This window comes from Pipistrellus hanaki, assembly GCF_964339955.1.
Source record: "Pipistrellus hanaki genome assembly, chromosome: X".
Classification (NCBI taxonomy): Eukaryota; Metazoa; Chordata; class Mammalia; order Chiroptera; family Vespertilionidae; genus Pipistrellus; species Pipistrellus hanaki.
The window spans coordinates 69,445,977-69,468,592 of NC_140524.1; the positions used below are offsets into that span (position 1 = coordinate 69,445,977).

Consider the following 22,616-nt stretch of genomic DNA (forward strand, 5'->3'; position numbering starts at 1 on the left):
AAAAGGTCAGATTTTGCGGGGATAGGGTGAGTCCCCGTGAAGATAGAAGCCCTTGCGCACTGTGTGAGCGGTAACTGGAGGACGGGCGGTGTTTACAAGAAGCCCTGGGCTGTTGGGCTGGTATGTCCCCTTATTGTGGAACGGGCTCCTAATAGGGGAGATATCTAAAAACAAAACAAAAAAAAAAAAAACACGTTTTGATCTGAAGCGGAGGAATATTCGGAGAATTACAGGGGAGTGCAGTCGGCTCAGACTTGTCCCCCAGCCTCCACAGATCAGTGTCGTAGAGAGAGAAAGAGGGGAAAAAAAAAAAAAAAAAAGCTAGAGAGGCTTTAGAGCCCTGGAAGTCAACCCAGAAACACAGCCACTCAGAGGCTAAATCACAAATTGGCCCTAGTGTAATAAAAAATCAAAGCAAGGCCCGGTTAAAAATCAGAACCGGATTACAACACTGAAGAGCAGTGAAACGCAGGAAACTGCAATACTGTCTGGACTGGGATACAGGCGTGCCAAACAGAACGATAGAGTAAGTGAATGACTTTTACTATTGCACGTTTTATTTAATTTTATTATTTTAATTTTTGTTTTTATTTTCATTATTTGCATCATCTACTCAAGAAACAATTTTTTTCTTTTGTTCTCACTTGATTTTACCTTTTTAAAATATATATATATTTTATTGATTTTTTACAGAGAGGAAGAGAGAGGGAGAGAGAGAAAAAACGACGAGAGAGAATCATCGATCAGCTGCCTCTTGCACAGCCCCCCACTGGGGATGTGCCCGCAACCAAGGTACATGCCCTTGACCGGAATCAAACCCAGGACCCTTCCGTCTGCAGGCTGATGCTCTATCCACTGAGCCAAACCGGTTTTGGCTGCTTTTACCTTTTTAATTAATACAGTTTTATTTGTAATCAGCATTATTACTACTACTATTTTACCTTTTTAATATTATTTATTTTGTTTATTTTTATTATTTTTTTAAGTGTCATATTATTTGCTCTTTATTTTACTTTGGGATTAGTGTTTTACAGTCTATTTTTACCTTTCCTTCATCAAAGCTTTATTCTATCTCAGCCCTACCTTTATGCCATCACTCTCTTCCTAACCTTTTCCCCTTTGGTGTCCTATTTATCTTAACCCATTCCTGCTCTAGATTTTCCCTATTCTTTCTGTTTAACTACTGCTAAAATTTCACCCTACTTGGGTATATCTAATTTCCAACCCCCTGCTCCAAGCCCATACACAACTCCCTTTTCCCTGTCAAAAAACAAACAAACAAAAAAACACTCACACACACAACAACAAAAAAGTTTTTCTATCCTTTTGTAGTTGTATGTTGAATGTTAACTATATAGAAGTCTTATGCTTTTTTGTGAGATTGTTTTGCTTATTCTTTTTGTTTGATTGTATGTTTTGTTAGCTGTGTTTTAGTTACTTTTTCCTTCTGCTTTCCCTTTTCTCGCTTGATATTAGTTGGTGTTGTAAGTTGTATTAATCTCCAGACACTTGTTGCTGGCATTTGCTGTGATTAAGGGTTGTTCAATTGGAGTTTCCTTCCCATATATATAGTTAGTTCCTCTCTTAGTATCATTCTAGTTTCTCTCTCTCTTTTTTTCTTTCTCCTTCTCCCAATGTCATTTTGCCACTCCTTTTTTTTTCTCTTCTATCTCTCCTACCCCCTAATTTGCCTTTCTCTAATGGTCACCATTATTGGAGGTTATTAATATCAAAAACACATTTCTATTCAGTACCTTGTGTGTTATACCTGGTTGTGTTGTATTTTGTGCCTTTAAATCAATGCAGGAGAGAGGGAACTACATAACCAAACATCCTGAAAAGAGAGATCATGGGGAGACAAAGAAACAGCCCCCATATATAAAGAAAAGCAGGCATCACCAGAAAAAGAAGTAAATGAGTTAGAGGCAAGCAACCTACAAGAGCAAGAATTCAGAGTAATGATCATAATATGGCTAAAAAGAATGGAAGACAAATTTGACAATATGAGTAAGAACCAAGAGGAAATGAAGAAGAACAAAGAATAAATGAAAAGTGACATCATTACTGTAAAGAACTTAGTAGAAAGCATCAAGAGTAGACTAGAAGAAGCAGAGGACCGCATAAGTGAGCTAGGTAAACAATACCCAATTAGAGCAGCTTCTGGGGGGGAAAAATTAAAAAGCAGGAGGAGAGCCTAAGGGAACAATACAAAACAAAACAATATTAGAATAATAAGGGTTCCAGAAGGAAATGGAAATGAGGAAGGCATAGAAAAAAATGTTTGAAGAAATAATGACAGAAAACTTTCCTGAGATAGAGAAGAAAAAACCCACACAAATCCTAGAAGCTCACAGAGTCCCAAGCAAAATAAATCCCAAAAGACCGACACCAAGGCACATCGTAATTAAATTGGTAAACACTAATGACAAAGTAAGAATCTTAAAAGCAGCCAGAGAGAGACAGAAAGTTACATATAAAGGAACCCCCATCAGACTAGCAACTGATTTCTCAACAGAAACTCATCAGGCCACAAGGGAATGGAATGAAATATACCAAGTCATGCAAAGGAAGGGTTTGAATCCAAGAATACTGTACCCAGCAAGGCTATCAATTAAAATTGAAGGTGAAATAAGGAGATTCACAGACAAAAACAGACTAAGGGAATTTATCACAACCAAACCAGCAATGCAAGAAATGTTAAAGGGTCTTCTATAAAAATAAAGAAATAGGAAGCGAAAAAAGAACCCAGGGGTATAGAATAAAAATGGCGACAAATAAGTACCTATCAGTAATAACTTTAAATGTAAATGGATTAACTGCCCTAATCAAAAGACATAAGGTAACAGATTGGATAAGAAAACAAGACCCAGAATATCTGCTATCTACAAGAAGCCCATTTCAGAAAAAAAAGATGCACACAGACTGAGGGTGAAGGGAGAGAAAAAGGTTTTCCAAGCGAAGGGAAATGAAAAAAAAAGCTGGGGTAGCAATACTTATATCTGACAAATTAGATTTCAAAGTGAAAGACATAACAAGAGATAATGAAGACCACTTAATAATACTAAAGAGAGCAATCCAACAAGAAGAAATAACCCTGGTAAACATATATGCAGGAGCACCCAAATACATTTTTTTAAAAAGTTGCTAGAGGACATTAAGGGAGAGATTAATAGCAATACAATTATAGTAGGAGATTTTAATACCCCACTATCACCTTTGGAAAAATCATCTAAACAAAAAATCAGCAAAGAAACATCAATCTCAAATGACTCACTAGACCAGATAGAATTAATTGATCTCTTCAAACATTTCACTCCATAAAAAAACCAAAAGACTCCATCAAAAAACTTTAGGTTTAATAAATGAATTCAGCAATGCAGCAGGATACAAATTTAACGCCAAGAAATCTATGGCATTTCTATACACCAATAGTGAACTTACAGAAATAGAGACTAAAATATCAATCCCATTTACAATCGCACTAAAAAAATTAAGATACCTAGGAATAAACTTAACTAAGGAGGTAAAAGACCTATACGCGGAAAACTATGTGATACTGAAAAAAGAGATAGAGGAAGATATAAACACATGGAAGAACATACCATGTTCATGGATTGGTAGAATCAACATAATCAAAATGCTCATACTTCCCAAAGCAATTGATAGGTTCAATGCACTCCCCATTAAAATACCAATGGCATATTTCACAGATCTAGAAAGAACTCTCCAAAAATTCATCTGGAACAACAAAAGACCCCGAATAGCCACAGCAATCCTGCTAAAGAAGAATAAAGAAGGAGGGATCTCAATACCAGATTTCAAGCTGTATTATAAAGCCACTGTTCTCAAAACAGCCTGGTACTGGCACAAGAAGAGACATACAGATCAGTGTAATAGAATAGAGAATCCAGATATCAACCCAAATCACTATGCTCAATTAATATTTCACAAAGGAGGCACGAACATACAATGGAGTCAAGACAGTCTCTTCAATAAATAGTGTTGGGAAAATTGGACAATACATGCAAAAGAATGAAACTAGGTCACCAACTTACACCATACACAAAAATAAACTCAAAATGGATACAGGACTTAAACATAAGAAAGGAAAACATAAAAATACTAGAGGCATCCACAGGCAGCAAAATCTTAGACGTATGCCAAAAGAACTTCTTCGCTGATACTGCCCCTAGGTCAATGGAAGCTAAAGAGAAAATAAACAAATGGGACTATATCAAAATAAAAGGCTTTTTTAACAGAGAAAGTAACCATCAACAAAACAACAAGAAAGTCCACTGTATGGGAGAACATATTTGCAAATGTTATCACTGATAAAGGCTTAATCTCCAACATCTACAGACAGCTTATACAACTTAATAAAAGGAAGATAATGATCCAGTAAAAAAATGAGAAATGGACCTAAATAGAATCTCTTCAAAAGAAGACAGAAGGAAGGCCAAGAGGCACATGAAAACATGCTCAAAGTCACTAATTATCTGAGAGATGCAAATCAAAATGAGAATGCGGTAACATCTCACAGCTGTCAGAATGGCTATCATCAACAAATCAGCAAACGGCAAGTGCTGGCGAGGATGTGGAGAAAAAGGAGCCCTCATACACTGCTGGTGGGAATTCAGACTGGTACAACCATTGTGGATAACAGTATGGAGTTTCCTCAGAAAACTGAAAATAGAACTCCCATTTGACCCAGTAATCCCACTCCTAGGAATATATCCTAAGAAACTAGAAACACCAATCAAAAAGGATATATGCACCCTATGTTCATAGCAGCACAATCTACAATAGCTAGGATTTGGAAACAGCCTAGGTGCCCGTCAGCAGAAGATTGGATCCAAAAACTATGGTACATCTACACAATGGAATACTATGCTGCCATAAAAAAGAAGGAATTCTCATCATTTGCAGCAATCTGGATGGAATTGGAGAACATCATGCTGAGTGAAATAAACCAGTCAATGAAAGAAAAACACCACATGATCTCACTTTTTTATGGATAATAAGGAACATTATAAACTGATGAACAAAAAGATAGATACAGAAACAGTATAAGAAACTGTCAAATTACAGTGGGGAGGGTAGGAAGATATGGGGGAGATAAGAGATCAACCGAAGGACTTGTATGCATGCAAATAAGCATAACCAATGGACACAAAACTCTGGGGAGGGAGGGCATGTATGGGAGTGGGGGTGGCGTGGGGATTGGTAAGGTATATACACATATTACACATATAATACCTTAATTTTTAAAAATGAGAAAAAAATAAAACATAAAATAAAACACAATGAGATATCACCTATCAGAATGGCTACCATAAATAAATCAACAAACAAGTTTTGACGAAGATGTAAAAAAAAGGGAGTCCTGGTGCATTGTTGGTTGGAATGTAGATTGGTGCAGCCACTGTGAAAAACATTATGGCATTTCCTCAAAAAATTAAATATGGGCCGAGGCCGGTTTGGCTCAGTGGTGGAGCATCGGTCTGCGGACTGAAGGGTCCCGGGTTCGATTCCGGTCAAGGGCATGTACATTGGTTGCGGGCACATCCCCGGTAGGGGGTGTGCAAGAGGCGACTGGTCGATGTTTCTCTCTCATCAACGTTTCTAGCTCTCTATCTCTCTCCCTTCCTCTCTGTAAAAAATCAATAAAATATTTTTTTTTTAAATTAAATATGGAACTTCCTTATGACCTAGTGATTCCACTTCAGGGAATATATTAAAAAACAAAAACAAAACCCAAAACAGTAATTTGAAAGAATATATGCATCCTGATATTTATGGCAGCGTTATTTACAACAGCCAAGATCTGGAAGCACCAAGTGACCATCAGTAAATGAGTTGTTAAAAAACGGTGGTACATCTACACAATGTAATACTTGCCTGCTGTAAAAAAAGAAGGACATCTTTACCATTATCACCAGTATGGATGAACTTGGAGAGTATTATCTGGAGAGTATTATGCTAAGTGAAATAAATCAGTTAGAGAAAGACAAATTCCATGATTGCACTTATATGTGGAATCTAATGAACAAAATAAATTAGCAAACAAAATTGAAACAGACTCAAAGATACAGAGCACAGACTGACAGCTGTTTCGGGAGGTGGGGTTGGGTGGGTGGGTGAGAAAGGTGAAGGGATTAAACAACAACAAAAATAAACCACATCAACTCAGACAACAGTATGGTGGTTACCAGAGGAAAAAGGAAAGGAAGTGAGGGGAGGTAGAAGAGGACAAAGGACAGATAAATTGTATTGGACAAAGACTTGACTTGGGGAGGGAAGTTGTATAAGCTGTCTGTAGATGATGGAGATTAAGCCTTTATCAGTGATAACATTTGCAAATATGTTCTCCATACAGTGGGCTTTCTTGTTGTTTTGTTAATGGTTTCTTTTGCTGTAATAAAATATACAGATGATGTATTATAGAATTGTACATTTGAAGACTTATATAATTTTATTAACTGATCACATCAATAAATTTAATTTTAAAAATACTAAACATCTTCTGAGCCTTTTGTGAGTCCTAATTCTTTCACTGCTGGAGGCTCTTGCCTCAATGTTGATGGCTCATGACTGATCAGGGTGGTGTTTGCTGAAGTTTGGGGTGGCTGCAGTAATTTCTTAAAGGGGGAGAGATCAACCAAAGGACTTGTATGCACACATATAAGCCTAATCAATGGACACAGACACCAGGGGGTTGAGGGCATGAGTAGATAGTGGGGGTGTGCCATGAGGGGAAAAGGATGCATATGTATTCCTTTAATCAATAAAGAAAAAAAGACAAGAAGTTTTCTGTATCAATTGACTCTTGCTTTCATAAATAATTTCTCTATAGCATATACATAATACTGTTAGATAGCATTTGACCTAAAATAGAAAGAACGTCTTCCAAAATTAGAGCCAGTTTTCTCTAACCCTGCCATTACTTTATCAGCTAAGTTTATGTAATTTTATAAATCTTTTGTTGTCATTTTAACAATCTGCACATCATCAACCAGATTCCATCTGTTAAAAAAAAAAATTTGCCCTAGTTCATTTGGCTCAGTGAATAGAGTGTTGGTCTGTGGATTGAAGGGTCCCAGGTTCAATTCTGGTCAAGGACACATGCCCAAGTTGCCAATAAATGATTTTTTCTCATCATTGATATTTCTATCTCTCTCTCCTTCTTCCTGCTTCTCTGATAGAAATAAAAATATATTTAAAAAAAACAAAATAAATCATTTTCTCTCACTGAGTCTGATGTTTAGGCCCGATCCAGGCAGTCAGACATCCCTTTCACAATCTAGGACTACTTGTTCCCAACTGCTCGCCTGGTTGTCCCTAACTGCTTCTGCCTGCCAGCCTGATCACCCCCTAACCATTTCCCTGCCAGCCTGATCATCCTCAACTGCCCTCCCCTGACAACCCGGTCACCCCCAAATCCTCTCCCCTGCATATTCCCTCTTTATTAGATAGGGTTTTTTTCTTGAACATATTGGACTGCCCTAACTGGTTTGGCTCAGTGGATGGAGCATCGGCCTGCAGACCCAAGGGTCCCAGGTTCAATTCTGGTCAAGGGCATGTATTATACCTTGGTTGGGGGTACATACCCAGTGGGGAATGTGCAGGAGGCAGCTGATCAATGTTTCTCATATCATAGATGTTTCTAGCTCTCTATCCCTTTTCCGTCCTCTCTGTAAAAAATCAATAAAATATATATTTTAAAAAGAAGAAACATTTAATATTCCTCCATATCTGCCTGGCTGGTGTGACCCAGTGGTTGAGACCTCAGGCTGCCACCATTGGAAGGGGATCACACCCAGGCCAGGCTGAGACCCCAGCCCAGGCTGCTATCTCAACCTGGCTGGGGGATGGCACCATGGGGGATGTGTGCCATGGCCAAGCTGAGACCCCAGCCCAGGCTGCCACCCCTGGCAGGGGATGGCACCATGGGGAGGGGTGCTCCCTGGCAAGGCTGAGACCCCAGCCTGGGCTGCCACCTCAGCCCAGCTAAGCTGAGACCCCAGCCAGGCTACAGCCTCTGGCCAGGGATGGTGCCTCAGGGGGTGTGCTCCCCGGACAGACAGACCCCAGTCCAGGCAGCCTCCTCAGCCAGGCCAGGCTGAGACCCCAGCCTAGGCTGCTGCTGTTGGCTAGGGGATCATGCAGTGGGGGGGGTGTAGCTCCAGCCCAAGCTGCCGCCACTGGCCAGAATATCATGCAGCAGGGGTGTGCAGCCCTGCCGGCCTGAGACCCCAGCCCAGGCTGTGGCCAGGGATCACATCAGGCACTGGCACCTCCCAGCAGGATACCCTGGGCTGCCTCCGCTGGACAGGGATCACTGCATGGAGAACAGGTGCCTTCCAGCTGGACTGGGGGACTTCAGGGGGCTAAGAGGACTGGGCGCCATCATCTAGTGGCTATGGGTGCTGCCATTTTGTTGCAGAGTAATGGTTAATTTGCATATTACCCTTTTATTAGATAGGATGTGTGTTGGATTTTGTTCAAGGCTTTTTCTGTGTCTATTGCTATGATCATGTGATTTTTGTCTTTCAATTTGCTTATGTGGTTGATTACACTTAATGATTTGCGAATATTGTGGCAGCCTGGCATCCCTTGAATAAATCATACTTGGCCAGGCTGTATGATCTTTTAAATATATTGTTGAATCCAATTTGCTAATATTTTATTGAGTATTTTATTTTCATCAGAGATATTGGCCTGTAATTCTCTTTCTTTGTAGTATCTTTATCCAGTTTTGGGATAGGATAATGTTGGCCTCATTAAAAGAGCTTGGAAATGTTCCTTCCTCTTGGATTTTTTGGAATAGTTTGAGGAGGCTAGATGTTAGTTCTTCTTTGAATGTTTGGTAAAACTTCACTTGGCCCTGGCCAGTTTGGCTCAGTGGATGGTGCATCGGCCTGCAGACTGGGGGAAGTCCCAGGTTTGATTCTGGCCAGGGGAGCATGCTCAAGTTATGGGTTCTATCCCCAGTGGGGTGCCTGCAAGGGAGCCAATCAATTATTCGCTCTCATCATTAATGTTTCTATCTCTCTATTCCTCTCCCTTCGTCTCTAAAATCAATAAAGAAATATATATATATTTTTTAAAACTCCACTGAGAAGTCTTGCAGATCAGGGCTTTTGTTTGCTTGGAGTTGTTGTTGTTGTTGTTGTTGTTATTATTACTGCTTCAATTTCATCAGTTGTTATCACCCCATTCATGTTTTCTGATTTTTCCTGATTGAGGTTTGGAAGATTGTATTATTCTAGGACTTTGTTCATTTTGTCCAGGTGGTACAGATTCTTGTCATATAGTTGTTCATAGTATTCTTCTTACAGTCTTTTTTATTTCTGTGATGTCATTTGTTACTGCACCTCTTTCACTTCTGATTTTATGTATTTTGATTCTCTGTCTTTGTTTCTTGATGAATCTAGCTAAAGTTTCATCAATCTTGTTTATCTTTTCAAAGAACCAGCTCTTAGTTTCATTGATCTTTTGTGTTGTTTTTTTCTCTCTATGCATTTCTTTCTGCTCTGACCTTTATTATTTCTTTCCTTCTATTTACTCTGGGCTTTTCTTGTAGTTTTTTGTCTAGTTCTTTAAATTGCAGGGTTAGATAGTTTATTAGTGCTTTTTCTTGTTTCTTGAGGTAGGCTTGTAATGCAATGAACTTCCCTCTCAGAATTGATTTCACTGTGTCCCATGGGTTTTTGGATTTTGTGTGTTCAATTTCATTTGTGTCCAGGAAGTTTTTTATTTCTTCCTTGATATGATTGGTAACCCATTCATTGTCTAATAACATGCTATTTAGCCTCCATGTGTTTGAATGTTTTTGAGTGTTTTTATTGTAGTTGATTTTCAGTTTCATGCCATTGTGATCCAATAAGATGCTTGAAATGATTTCAATCTTGTTGAACTTGTAGAAACTCGTTTTGTGTCCTAAAATGTGGACTATCTTTAAGAATGTCCCATGTGCACTTCAGAAGAATGTATAATATATTCTGCAGATTTGCGGTGAAATGTTCTGTAAATGCCAATTCTATCTGATCTAGTGTGTCATTTAGAGTCACTGTTTCCAAATATATATATATTTTTGGTCTGGAAGATCTATCCAGTGAAGTCAACAGAGTGCTAAAGTCCCCTACTAAGACCGTGTTGCTGTTGATTTCCCTCTTAAAGTCCTATGTAATTTTTTTTTATGTTTAGGTACTCCTATATGGGGTATATACATGTTTACTGGGGTTATGTCCTCTTGTTGGATCGATCCCTTTCAATTGTTATGACCTTCATTTTGAAGTATACTTTGTTATATATGAGTATTGCCATCTCAACTCTTTTTATTTCCATTTGCATGGAAATTCACTCTCAATAAGAAAAAACTAAAACCATTCTCTTAAATACAAGAACAAGACAGGAATGTCCACTTACCCATTCTCATTCAACAATGTACTGAAAGTCTTATACACAGCAATCAGAAAAGAAGAAAAAATAAAAGGCATCCAAATTAGAAAGGAGGAAATAAAACTGTCATTATTCACAAGTGACATGATATTGTATATAGAAAACCCTAAAGACTCCACCAAAAAAATTACTAGATTTAATAAAAGAATTTGGCAATGTATCAGGATACAAAATTAGCACCCAAAAATTGATGGCATTTTTATACACCAATAATGAATTCTCAGAAAAAGAAACTTAAAAAACAATCCCATTTACCTTAGCAACAAAAGTTATACTTAGAAATAAACTTAACCAAGGCACTAAAAATTTCTACTGAGAAAACAACAGAACATTGAAAAAAGAGATGAAACAAGATATAAACAAGTGAGAGAATATACTCTGTTCATAGAATCAACATTATTAAAATGTCCATACCACCAAAGCAATATATAGATTCAATGCAATCCTTATTAAAATACCAATGGCATATTTCACAGATCTGATACACATACTCCAAAATTTTATATGAAACAAAAAAATACCCAAAAATAGCTGCAGCAATCTTGAGAAACAAAAACAAAATTGGAGGAGGGTCACAGTACTAGATATCAAGTTATACTACAAAGCCACTGTAATAAAAATAGCCTGGTACTGGCACAAGAGCAGGCCTACAGACCAATGGATCAGAACAGAAACCTCAGAAATTGATCAACACCTTTACACTCAATTAATATTTGACAAAGGAGGCATAAATATATAATGAAGTCAAGACAGTCTCTTCAACAAATGATAATGGGAAAATTGGACAGATGCATGCAAAAAGATTAAACTAGACCACCAACTTACACCATACACAAGAATAAACTCAAAATAGGTAAAGTAGTTAAATGTAACTCGTGAAACTATAAAAATCCTAGAAGAAACCAAAAGACATCAAAATTTCAGACATTTCTCAGCAATGTGTTTGCCCTTACATCTCCTAGGGTAAGGGACACAATGGAGAAAAAAAACAAATGGGACTACATCAAAATAAAAAGCTTCTGCACAGCAAAAGAAACCATCAACAAAATGAAAAGGGAGTCTATTGTAAGGGAGAACATATTTGCTAATGACACATTTTATAAAGGGTTACTTTCAAAACATTTAAATAATTCATACAAATGAACAAAAGGAAGACAAAAAATCTAATAAAAAATGGACAAAGCACCAAAATAGACGCTTCTCCAAAGAGGTCATAGAGAGCGCCAATAGACATATGAACAATGCTCAAAGTCACTAATCATCAGAGAGAAGCAAATTAAAACATCAAGGAGATACCATCTCACACCTGTCAGAATGGCTATTATTAACAAATCAACAAACAGCAAGTGCTGACGAGGATGCAGAGAAAAGGGAGCCCTAGTGCACTGCTGGTAGGAATGCAGACTGGTGCAGCCACTGTGGAGAACAGTATGATGGAGTTTCTTCAAAAAAATAAAAAATGGAACAGTTCAAGAGAAACCAATATGGCGGCATATGTAAACACTTAAACTGCTGCCTCACACAACAATTTCAAAATTACAACTAAAAGACAAAACTTTTATCACCCAGAACCACGGGAAAGCTGAGTGGAAGTTCTACAACTAGAAGGAAAGAGAAAAGATCATTGAGATGTGCACAAGCACTGAAAAGCTGAGGTACAGAGGTGTGTGAATTGGGCTGGTGGAGGGTGACTGGGTGCTTTTTTCAATCCGAAGGGAGACAAGCTCTCGATTACTCTGAACTCCAGTTTCTGAGGAGACTCTGGGGACCCAAATTCCTACGATGAGAAGCTGGACTGTTTCCCATCAGGTTGGAAACTGAAGGTGACTTTCTTGTAGAGGTGTGCCCAGCAATCATTATTTACTGCACTGGGGCGCGAGATGCAGGGCCTTGGAAATGCAGAGATGGCTGACTGGAAGCCATCACTGTTTGCCATGCCCTAGCCTATGGGTCTCTGAGACCCATCCCTCACAATCTACAAACACACCCAAGCTCCACACAGCAACTTTTGCATATAAATGTCCTGCCCTATGGCAGCTTAACCTAACAAACTGCAGCTCTGTTCAGACAGCTCCAAAACCTCCAAACCCCAAGCACAGAAGAGAAAACTGTAGTTCTCACTGTAGCTCTTGCTGGGTGGCCTCAGGCAGTAGCTGACCTGCACCCTATTGGAGATCCAGAAGATAATGTGTCCAGTGGTCAGTGTGAGATGACACCAGATTTCAACTACTCCTATCCATAGTGACACATTCAAGAGGCAGACTCAGTGAGCACCAAAGCTTCACTGAAAAAGTCCTGCCCCATAAGCATGTCTCCAGCACAGAAGTTCTTCCATTATAGACACAGCAGGTGCTCACAGTCAATTGGCTTGGAGGTCAATTCCTCCCAATGACACCAACAAAAATCAAGACTTAGCTACAACAAGGCTGTACACACAATCCACAAAGGGATGCATCAAGAGTGTTCACCTCAAGTAACTGGGAGGCTGACCCATTGGGCCACTTAGGACATCTAGCACACAAAACCACCCTACCAACTCAGGGAAGCAATGAAAATGCAGAGACAAAGAAACAGATCACAAACGAAAGAAATGGAGGAAAACAAATGACTGGATATAGAGTTCAATACCAAGGTTATAATGTTTTTCAGGAATTTCCTAGAAAAGGCCAATAAATTTAGCCAAACCCTCGAGGATATGAAAAAGGATCAACTAGAAATTAAAAATATAAAAAATATTATTTTGAGACCCAACAGCAGATTAGAGGAACACAAGAATCAAGTCAAAGATTTGAAATACAAAGAAGCAAAAAACACTCAAACGGGAAAGCAAAAAGAAAAGAGAATCCAAAAATTTGAAGATAGTGTAAAAAGCCTCTGGGACAACTTCAAGTGTACCAACATTGGAATTATGGGGGTGCCAGAAGAAGAGAGAGAGCAAAATACTGAAAAACTATTTGAGGAAATAATGACTGAAAACTTCCCCCACCTGGTGAAAGAAATAGACTTACAAGTCCAGGAAGTGAACAGAACCCCAAACAAAAGGAATTCAAAGAGGAGCACACCAAGACATATCATAATTAAAATGCCAAGAGCAAAAGACAAAGAGAGAATATTAAAAGCAGCAAGAGAAAAACAGCCAATTACCTACAAGGGAGCACCCATATGATTGTCAATTGATTTCTCAACAGAAAGCTGAAGGAGTTCATCACCACCAAACCAGTATTATATGAAATGCTGAAAGTTATTCTCAAGAAAGAAGAGGAAGAAGAAAAAAGTAAAGATAAAAATTATGAACAATAGCCGAAACTGGTTTGGCTCAGTGGATAGAGTGTCAGCCTGTGGACTGAAGGATCCCGGGTTTGATTCTGGTCAAGGGCATGTACCTTGGTTGCGGGCACATCCCCAGTGGGAGTGTGCAGGAGGCAGCTGGTCGATGTTTCTCTCTCATCGATGTTTCTAACTCTATCCCTCTCTCTTCCTCTCTGTAAAAATCAATAAAATATATTTTAAAAATATGAACAACAAATACATATCTATCGACAAGTGAATCTAAAAATCAAGTGAATTAAAAATCTGAGGAACAGAATAAATTGGTGAATAAATAGAATCAGGAGCATAGAATGGGAGTGGATTGATAATTCTCAGGGGGTAAAGAGGTGTAAGGAGTGCGGGAAGAGACTGGACAAAAATCGTACACCTAGCTGAAACCGGTTTGGCTCAGTGGATAGAGTGTCGGTCTGCGGACTGAAAGGTCCCAGGTTCAGTTCCTGTCAAGGACATGTACCTTGGTTGTGGGCACATCTCCAGTAGGGGGTGTGCAAGAGGCAGCTGATCGATGATTCTCTTTCATCAATGTTTCTAACTCTCTATCCCTCTCTCTTCCTCTCTTTAAAAAAATCAATAAAATATATTTTTTTAAAAATCGTACACCTATGGATGAGGACAGTGGGGAGAGGTAAGGGCAGAGGATGGGGTGGGAACCTGGTGGAGGGGAGCTATGAGGGGGAGGAGAAACAATTTTAATAATCTGAACAATAAAGATGTATTATTTTTGGGGGGGGGTTGTTTTTTTTAATTTTTATTTTATTTTATTATTATTTTTAAAAATTTATTTATTTATTTATTTTTACATATTTTATTGATTTTTTTGCCCCCTCCCTCCCTCCCACACATCCCCTCCCTCCCCAGAGTTTTATGTCCATTGGTTGTACTTATATGCATGTATACAAGTCCTTTGGTTGATCTATTATCTCCCCCAGATCCTCCTCCCCTCCCCGCTGTAATTTGACAATCTGCTTGTTGCTTTACTGTCTCTATATCTATCTTTTGGTTCATCAGTTTATAATGATCTTTATTATCCACAAATGAGTGAACAGTGTGGAGTTTCCTCAAAAAACTGAAAATGGAACTCCCATTTGACCCAGTAATCCCGCTCCTAGGAATATATCCCAAGAAACTAGAAACACCAATCAGAAAGGATATATGCACCCCTATGTTCATAGCAGCACAATCTACAATAGCCAGAATTTGGAAACAGCCTAGGTGCCCATCAGCAGATGATTGGATCCAAAAACTATGGTACATCTACACAATGGAATACTATGCTGCCATAAAAAAGAAGGAATTCTCATCATTTGCAGCAACCTGGATGGAATTGGAGAACATCATGCTGAGCGAAATAAGTCAATCAATGAAAGAGAAACACCACATGACTCCACTTATTTTTTTTTTAATGGAGCAGTTCGTAACTAGCTTGTGCTGCTGGGACCCACTGTTTTCACAGAGTCTGCTCCAGGTCAGTCATAGGGCTGCTGGAGCTATGCAGGCAGGTGTTTCACATCTCTAACCTTTACCTTTAGAGCTGGGTGTGTGGTTCGAGGAGGTGTCCCTGCAAGTGCACCTGGTCCGGGTGGGCGAGGCTGACAAGGAGGGTGCCACCTGCTGCTTCCAGATCCTCGAGGAAAGTCTACTCCCTTCTGAGTGACAAGGAGCAGAAAGCAGTATATGATGAGCAGGGGACAATGGATGAGGATTCTGATGTTCTCAACCAAGATGGGGACTGGGAAACTTATTGTAGGTTACTCTTTAAAAATATATCTCTAGTGCTCGCTTCGGCAGCACATATACTAAAATTGGAACGAAAAATATATCTCTAGAAGGCATTTTTTAAAAAGACATACAAATGAAATGAAGAAGAGCTGGCTGATATTAAACAGGCTTATCTGGACTTCAAAGGGGACATGGTAAGATCATGGAGTCTGTGCTGTGCATGCAGTACACAGAGGAACCCAGGATAAGGAACATTATTCAGAAAGCCATTGATGCTGGAGAAGTCCATTTGTCAAAGAATCAAAGCAAAAGATGAATGCTAGGAAAAGGAGTGCCCAGGAAGAGGCTAAAGAAGGAGAAATGAGCAGGGGAGTTAGGACTTAATGAAGAAGATAATTTGAAAGCACTCGTTCAGAACAGACAGAAGGATTGGCAAAAAGAAATGGACAATTTTGTGGCTCAGATGGAAGCAAAGTACTGCAAACCTTCCAAACAAGGAGGGGAAAATATTATCTCTTAAGAAAGAAAAGAAATAATGGAATTTTCTCTTTAAAGGTCATTAGGGGTTAATTAATGCCATTGAAGGAAATGTAAAGTCAAGATCCAAAGACAAAAATCAATTCAACCCTTGAGAAAAACTCTTTTCTACCTAAACTATTCAGATTGAGTATGTAAAACAGTCTCTCAACCTGAACTTATATCCTAGAAATCCCCTACCATTCTGCCCAGTCCTCCTACGGAGGAATTTGGTGATGGTCATTGAGGAAAGAGAGGGAGGTTGATATATTTCTGGCAGCACTTGCTTCTGTGGATCTTTTATACAAGGAACTCTATCTAGAATGTGGATCTGTCCATACTTTCTTTACCAGCTGTCATTTTGCCACACAAGAGTAAGCTCCAGAGTATTCAGATTGATGTGTGTGTTTATTAGAACAAGTATGCTACCTGACTAGAATGTCTTCAGAATACTGGCTGGATATTTGTCTTCAAATATAATACTTAACAGTTTGCTTTCAGTCTTAAAACTCTTGAATAGATTCTCTCTCTCTCTCTTTATCTCTTTCTCTCTCTCTTAATTAAAACAGGTTTGTACTCTGTGATTCAAGTTTAGGAGAAACAGATGTTCACATTACTTCAAGCATCTTTATAAAACTTAATACATGATTAAATTAAATGAGTAAAGAAAATGGAACTTCCATTTGACCTAATGATCCCACTTCTAGGAATATATCCTAAGAAACCAAACCACCACTCAGAAAGAATATATGCATCACTATGTTCATAGCAGTTTTGTTTACAATAGTTAAGATCTGGAAATAGCCCAAATGCCCATCAGTAGATGAGTGGATAAAAAAAGATTTGATATATTTACATGATGGAAAGCTATGCAGCTATAAAACAGAAGAATCTCTTACCCTTTGAGGCAGCTGAGTATTACTGGGAGAGGATTGTGCTAAATGTTCATATGATACTTGTCTTTAACTGTGGAATCTAATGAACAAAATTAACTGATAAAATAGATCTAGAGACATAGATGCATGGAACAGACTGACAAATTGCAGAGGGAAGGGGAGTGGGGTGTGGGAAGAAAGTAACTAAATAACTTGTATGCAGAATAGAGGCCTGGTGCATGAAATTCGTGCACTTGCAGAGGGGGAGGGCCCCTCAGCCCAGCCTTTGCCCTCTTGCAGTCCTGGAGCCCTTGAGAAGCAGGCCTAAGCCATCAGTCAGACATCCTCAGAGATGCTGTGGTGGCAGGAGTGGCTCCAGCATGAGCCCGGCTTCTAGCTGAACAGTATTCCCCCTGTGGGAGTGCACTGACCACCAGAAGGCACTATGGGGACACTCTGGCTAAGCATCTTTCCTCTGGTGGTCAGTGTGCATCATAGCTCCTGTAGTCCTGCCATTGTGTCAATGGCATATTAGCTTTTCGTTATATAGATATGCATAACCCTTGGACACACACAATAGTATAGCAACTCCTGAGGGTGGCAAGGGATAAATGGATAACAAAAGGGAAACATCTGTAACATTTTGAACAATAAAGATAAAATTTTAAAATTCGCTTCTGTGCTCATCCATAAGAAGTAACTCCTCATCCATACAATTTTATCATGAGGTTGCAGCAATTCAATCACTTCTTCAGTTTCACTTCTAATTCTAGTTATCTTGCTATTTCCACCACATTTGTAGTTCCTTCCTCCACTGAAGTCTCAAAGTCATCCACGAAGGTTGGAATTAATTTCTTTCAAACTCTTGTTAATGCTGATATTTTTTACATCTTCCTATGAATCATGGATGTTCTTAATGGCATCTAGAATGATCAATCCTTTCCAGAAGGTTTTCAATTTACTTTACCCAGATCCATCAGAGGAATCAAATGTATTCTTTAAGTAATGAGATTTTAAAGTCTAAGTTACGCCTTGGTTCATGGGTTGCAGAGTGAATGTTGAGCTAGCAGGCATGAAAACAACATTATCTCATTGTACATCTCTACTAGTGCTCTTATCAATGAGCAATAGTATTTGGAAGGATGTCTTTTTTGTCCTAATCAGTAGTTCTCAACACTAGGCATAAAATATTCAGTAAACCATGTTTTAAACAGATGTACCATTATACAGGTTTTATTCTATTTGTAGAGCACAGACAGAGTAAATTTAGCATAATTTTTAAGGCCCTTAGAATATTCAGAATCATAAATGAACACTGGCTTCAACTAAAGTCACCAGCCCCTAACAAGTGTTAGCCTGTCCTTTGAAGATTTGAAGCCAAGCATTGGCTTCTCCTACCAGTTATGAAAGTCCTAGATGCCATCTTCCTCTGATATAAGACTGTTTCATCTACATTGAAATACTGTCATTTAGTGTAACTACCTTCATTTACTATCTTAGCAAATCTTCTTGATAACTTGCTGCAGCTTCTAAATCAGCACTTGCTGCTTCATCTTAAACCCCATGAACTAGCTTCTTTTTTAAACTTCACGACCCAGCCTCTGTTAGACTTTTCTCTGGCAGCTTCTTCATTCTCTCAGCACTCATAGAATTGAAGAGAGTTGAGGCCTTACTCTGGATTAGGCTTTGGCTTAAAGGAATGTTGTAGCTGGTTTGATCATCTATCCAGACTATTATAACTTTCTGCATATCAACAATAAGGCTGTTTTATTTTATTATCACTGGAGTGTGTCCACTAGAGTAGCATTCTTAATTTCCTTCAAGAATGTTTCCTTTGAGTTTTTAACTTAAGTAATTGGTACAAGAAGCCTAACTTTTAGCCTATCTCGACTTTCGGCATGCTTTCCTCAGTAATAATTTATAGGTTTTGATTTAAAGTGTGACTCTTTCTTTTGCTTGAACACTTAGAAGCCACGGTTGGTTTATTAATTGCCTAATTCCAAAATTGTTGTGTCTCAGGGAATAGAAAGTCCCAAGGAGAAGGGGATTGGAACAGCCAGTTGGTGGAGCAGTCAGAACACATAAAACATTTATGAATTAAGTTTGCTATCTTATCAATATATGAATATGGTTCAAGGCTCCTCAAAATAATTACAATAACATCAAAGATCACTTTTCACAAATCACCATGACAAATATAATAATAACAATAAAGTTTGAAATATTGTGAAAATTACTAAAATCTGACACAGAGACATGAAGACAGCAAACAATGTTGGAAAAATAGCACTGATATACTTGTTCCATAGCGCCTGTAATCTCCTAGGTCTCTATTTTCTGCTGATAGAATTTTCTTATTTAATTTTGTTATTTTCAAGATCTACTTTGGCTTGGCTACATACAGTATCATACCTTCCCATTAGACTGTAAGATCATATTGGGATGAGGGTAGGGTACCAACCATTTAACATCTAGTAGATTTTATCTTGGAAATTACAGAAAACTCCTTATTTTGGGAGCTTATGCATGCACAAAATAAATAATTCATTGTTGCCTAATAGAAAGAATGTGGACCTTTTTCCCCCCTCAATCGCCCTCCCTCACACGCAGCAGCCCTCCCCTGTCCCAACAGCTTTCATCTTGTTCTCTATCTGTGATTGTGTCACTATTTTGCCTATTAGTTCATTTCATTTATTAGATTCCAGAAATGTGGACCTTTCAATAAGGACTGGAATCCTAGCACTACTATTTACTAGCTAGTGGACATTAGGCATGTTACTTCACTTTTCTCTGGGCTATGTTCTTTTGTTTTGTTTGCTTTTTGATTGTTTTGTTTTTTAGCATGTAAGAAAATGAGCAATTAACCTAAAAAATTCTAAGATTAAAAGATAAACATATGTAACTTTGCCTAGAATAGTGCCTGGCACATAGGTATTCAATGCAGAGTAGCTATTATCTTAATATCTTACATTTGTGTAACACCTCTCATTTTAAAAAGCTTCCTCCTCTCTCTCTCCCTCTCTCTTTATATAGATATATTGATAGATATAGATATAGAAATAGATATAGATATAGATATAGATATAGATATAGATATAGATATATAGATCCATATGTATATATTAGACATTGGTGCCCTAAAACTCAGGTTAAACTGCTCAACTTGGCACTTATATTTAGGCACTGACTATTCATCTTGAACCTAGCCTTGCTTCCATGCTTCCTATCCTTTGAGAAGTCAGTCTGTTCTTCTATAGATTCGTTTCCTGGGTTTTTACTTAGCAAGTGCTAAACAGGTAAGAGAGGTGCTTAAATTCTAACAATAGGCTGTTTACTTTTTATTTTTTAGCCCGGGACTAGTTTTCCTAAGTTATTTAGAGTAAAGTCTTTGAAATGGGGTAATTTGTAGCTTTTCTCAATATTTGAAGACTCTGAAACTCTAGGACATTACACTACCCAATACCTAGGAGTATGCCTGTAAGTCTGGCCCAGCTCTGAGGAGGAGGGATAAGGCCATTTAATGGCACTTTGCTGTTATATGTAAAAACAAAACAAAACAAACAAACAAACAAAAAACCAGAGCTCTTATTTCTCAAAATGGTGTTCTAATTATAGATAGTATTAATTCTTGGTTTTTGTTAACTGTTGTATCTCCAGCACTTAGACTAGTCCCTGACACATATCAGGAACTCTATGAATATTTGTTGAATGGATGTAATACTTAAATAAGCCAAAACCAATAATATTCCCTCAATGTAATCTAGTCGTGTGGAGTGTGGGGATAGCTGGAGCTAGTTTGGGAAAGTTATTATAACTTTATAGTGTTCCAAATCCTGTCTCAGCTCGCTTTTCCAAGAGCCAAGATTAAATACTAAAAGTGCCAGACTCTCCCAGGCTCAGATCCTTACATTTGTCCTCTAATTCTGACGAGGAAATGCAGATATGGGCACAGTCAATAAACTGTTTTGCTAGAAGCTAGATCAAATGGAAAACACAAGTGTGATGGACAAATATGGCAGTTTAGTAATAAAAAAGAACCCTAGGCCCTGACTGTGTTACTTTGGATAAGTCATTCTATCACTCTGAGCTTCAGTCTCCTTCCCTGTTTAATAAAGGCAAATGGCCACTCTACCACACATAATTTTTTCCAAAATATGAGAGCTTATAAAGACACTACGAAAGCTTTTCTCTTTTTAATATGTTTATTTTGTTTATTTATTGAGTTTATTGGAGTGGCATTGGTTCACAAAACCATACAGCTCAATAAAACATCAAGTCTGGCTCTTCCCTCTTGCGGCCATCGTAGGAACACCAGCATTCAAAATGAAGTTCAATCCCTTTGTGACTTCTGACCAGAGCAAGAACCGTAAAAGGCAATTCAATGCACCTTCCCACATTCGAAGGAAGATTATGTTGTCTCCTCTTTCCAAAGAGCCGACACAGAAGTACAATGTTCGGTCCATGCCCATCCAAAAGGATGATGAAGTTCAGGTTGTTCGAGGACATTACAAAGGGCAGCAAATTGGCAAAGTAGTCCAGGTTTACAGGAAGAAATAGGTCATCTACATTGAACGAGTACAACGGGAGAAAGCTAATGGTACAACTGTTCATGTGGGCATTCACCCAGCAAGGTCGTTATCACTAGACTAAAGCTGGACAAAGACTGAAAAAAGATCCTTGAACGTAAAGCCAAATCTTGCCAAGTAGGAAAGGAAAAGGGAAAATACCAGGAAGAAACAATTGAGAAGATGCAGGAATAAAGTAATCTTATATGCAACTTTCATTAAAAACTTAAAGTGAAAAAAAAAAATCATCTGCCCACTGCATCATGTGCCCATTGCCCCAAGCAAAGTCTCTTTCTGTCTCCATCCTCCTCTTTTATATTCTCCTCTTCCCAAAACTGCATCTCTGACTACACTGTGCTCCTGATGTGGCATATAGCAATGATTCTATGGAATATGCAGTCTGTTTCTAGTCTACTTGGTAGCTTGAGTGGTGGAACTTACATCATTGCAAGGGATAGATGCAAATGACATTCTAAAAGCAACAAGGTTTTCTATATTTGAATTAAAAATTCCTCTCATGAAGTGAGAGCCTCCCCATATGCTCATCCATCCATCAGTAGCCAAATACTTTACTGCAAAAATGAATATTCCATGTTAATGTTGTGCCATCTTGCTCCCTTACAGCAAGAAGAATTTTTATCTTCTTATTATTGCTTCATGGATTTATGCAAATATTTCTTTGCCAGCCATTTAATTCAGACCCTTTATGCCTTCAAAACCCTGCTTAAAATTCATCTTTGGAGTGTCTTTAATCCATTAACAAAGATTTGCTAAGCACTTACTTGAGGTAGGCCCCATTGGGGCTAAGACAGGTCTCTCCTTTCTTTGAGAACTGGCTATAATCTGAGGGAAATGGGACCCTTGCACAGAATTGGGGAATAATTAGCAATTGTGAGTGCCATATATTGAGTTCCAGAGGACTTGTATAGGCAGTGTCCTGGTGGGAGAATTGTGTGAAGGCAGGATCAGGAGAAGGAACTTGATCTGGGCCTTGAAGAATGTGCTGATTTTACTAGTAAATAGGCAAAGGGGAAGAGAAAGGGAAGTAACGTCAGCAAAAGGCAAAGAGGCAATAATGTAGGTGTTTATTCTAGACAATGAGAGCTGCAGTTATGCAGAGGCAGAGTTTTGTCGAGCTTTAGCAACAACT

At 38.5% G+C, this 22,616-nt stretch overlaps 2 pseudogenes across 2 annotated transcripts in view; both read left to right on the forward strand.

The window, feature by feature from the left end:
* The window catches only part of LOC311615473 (dnaJ homolog subfamily C member 9-like), a 32,684-nt pseudogene extending 16,638 nt beyond the window's left edge, over nucleotides 1–16,046 (forward strand). The window contains exons 3-4 of the transcript in view: nucleotides 15,371–15,563; nucleotides 15,618–16,046. The product of the transcript in view is annotated as a dnaJ homolog subfamily C member 9-like (transcript). The remainder of the gene's footprint in view (nucleotides 1–15,370; nucleotides 15,564–15,617) is intronic.
* Nucleotides 16,047–21,190: 5,144 nt separating this feature from the next.
* LOC311615609 (large ribosomal subunit protein uL24-like) lies at nucleotides 21,191–21,661 on the forward strand (annotated as a pseudogene). Its single transcript has one exon. The product of its transcript is annotated as a large ribosomal subunit protein uL24-like (transcript).
* The last annotated feature ends 955 nt before the right edge of the window (nucleotides 21,662–22,616 follow it).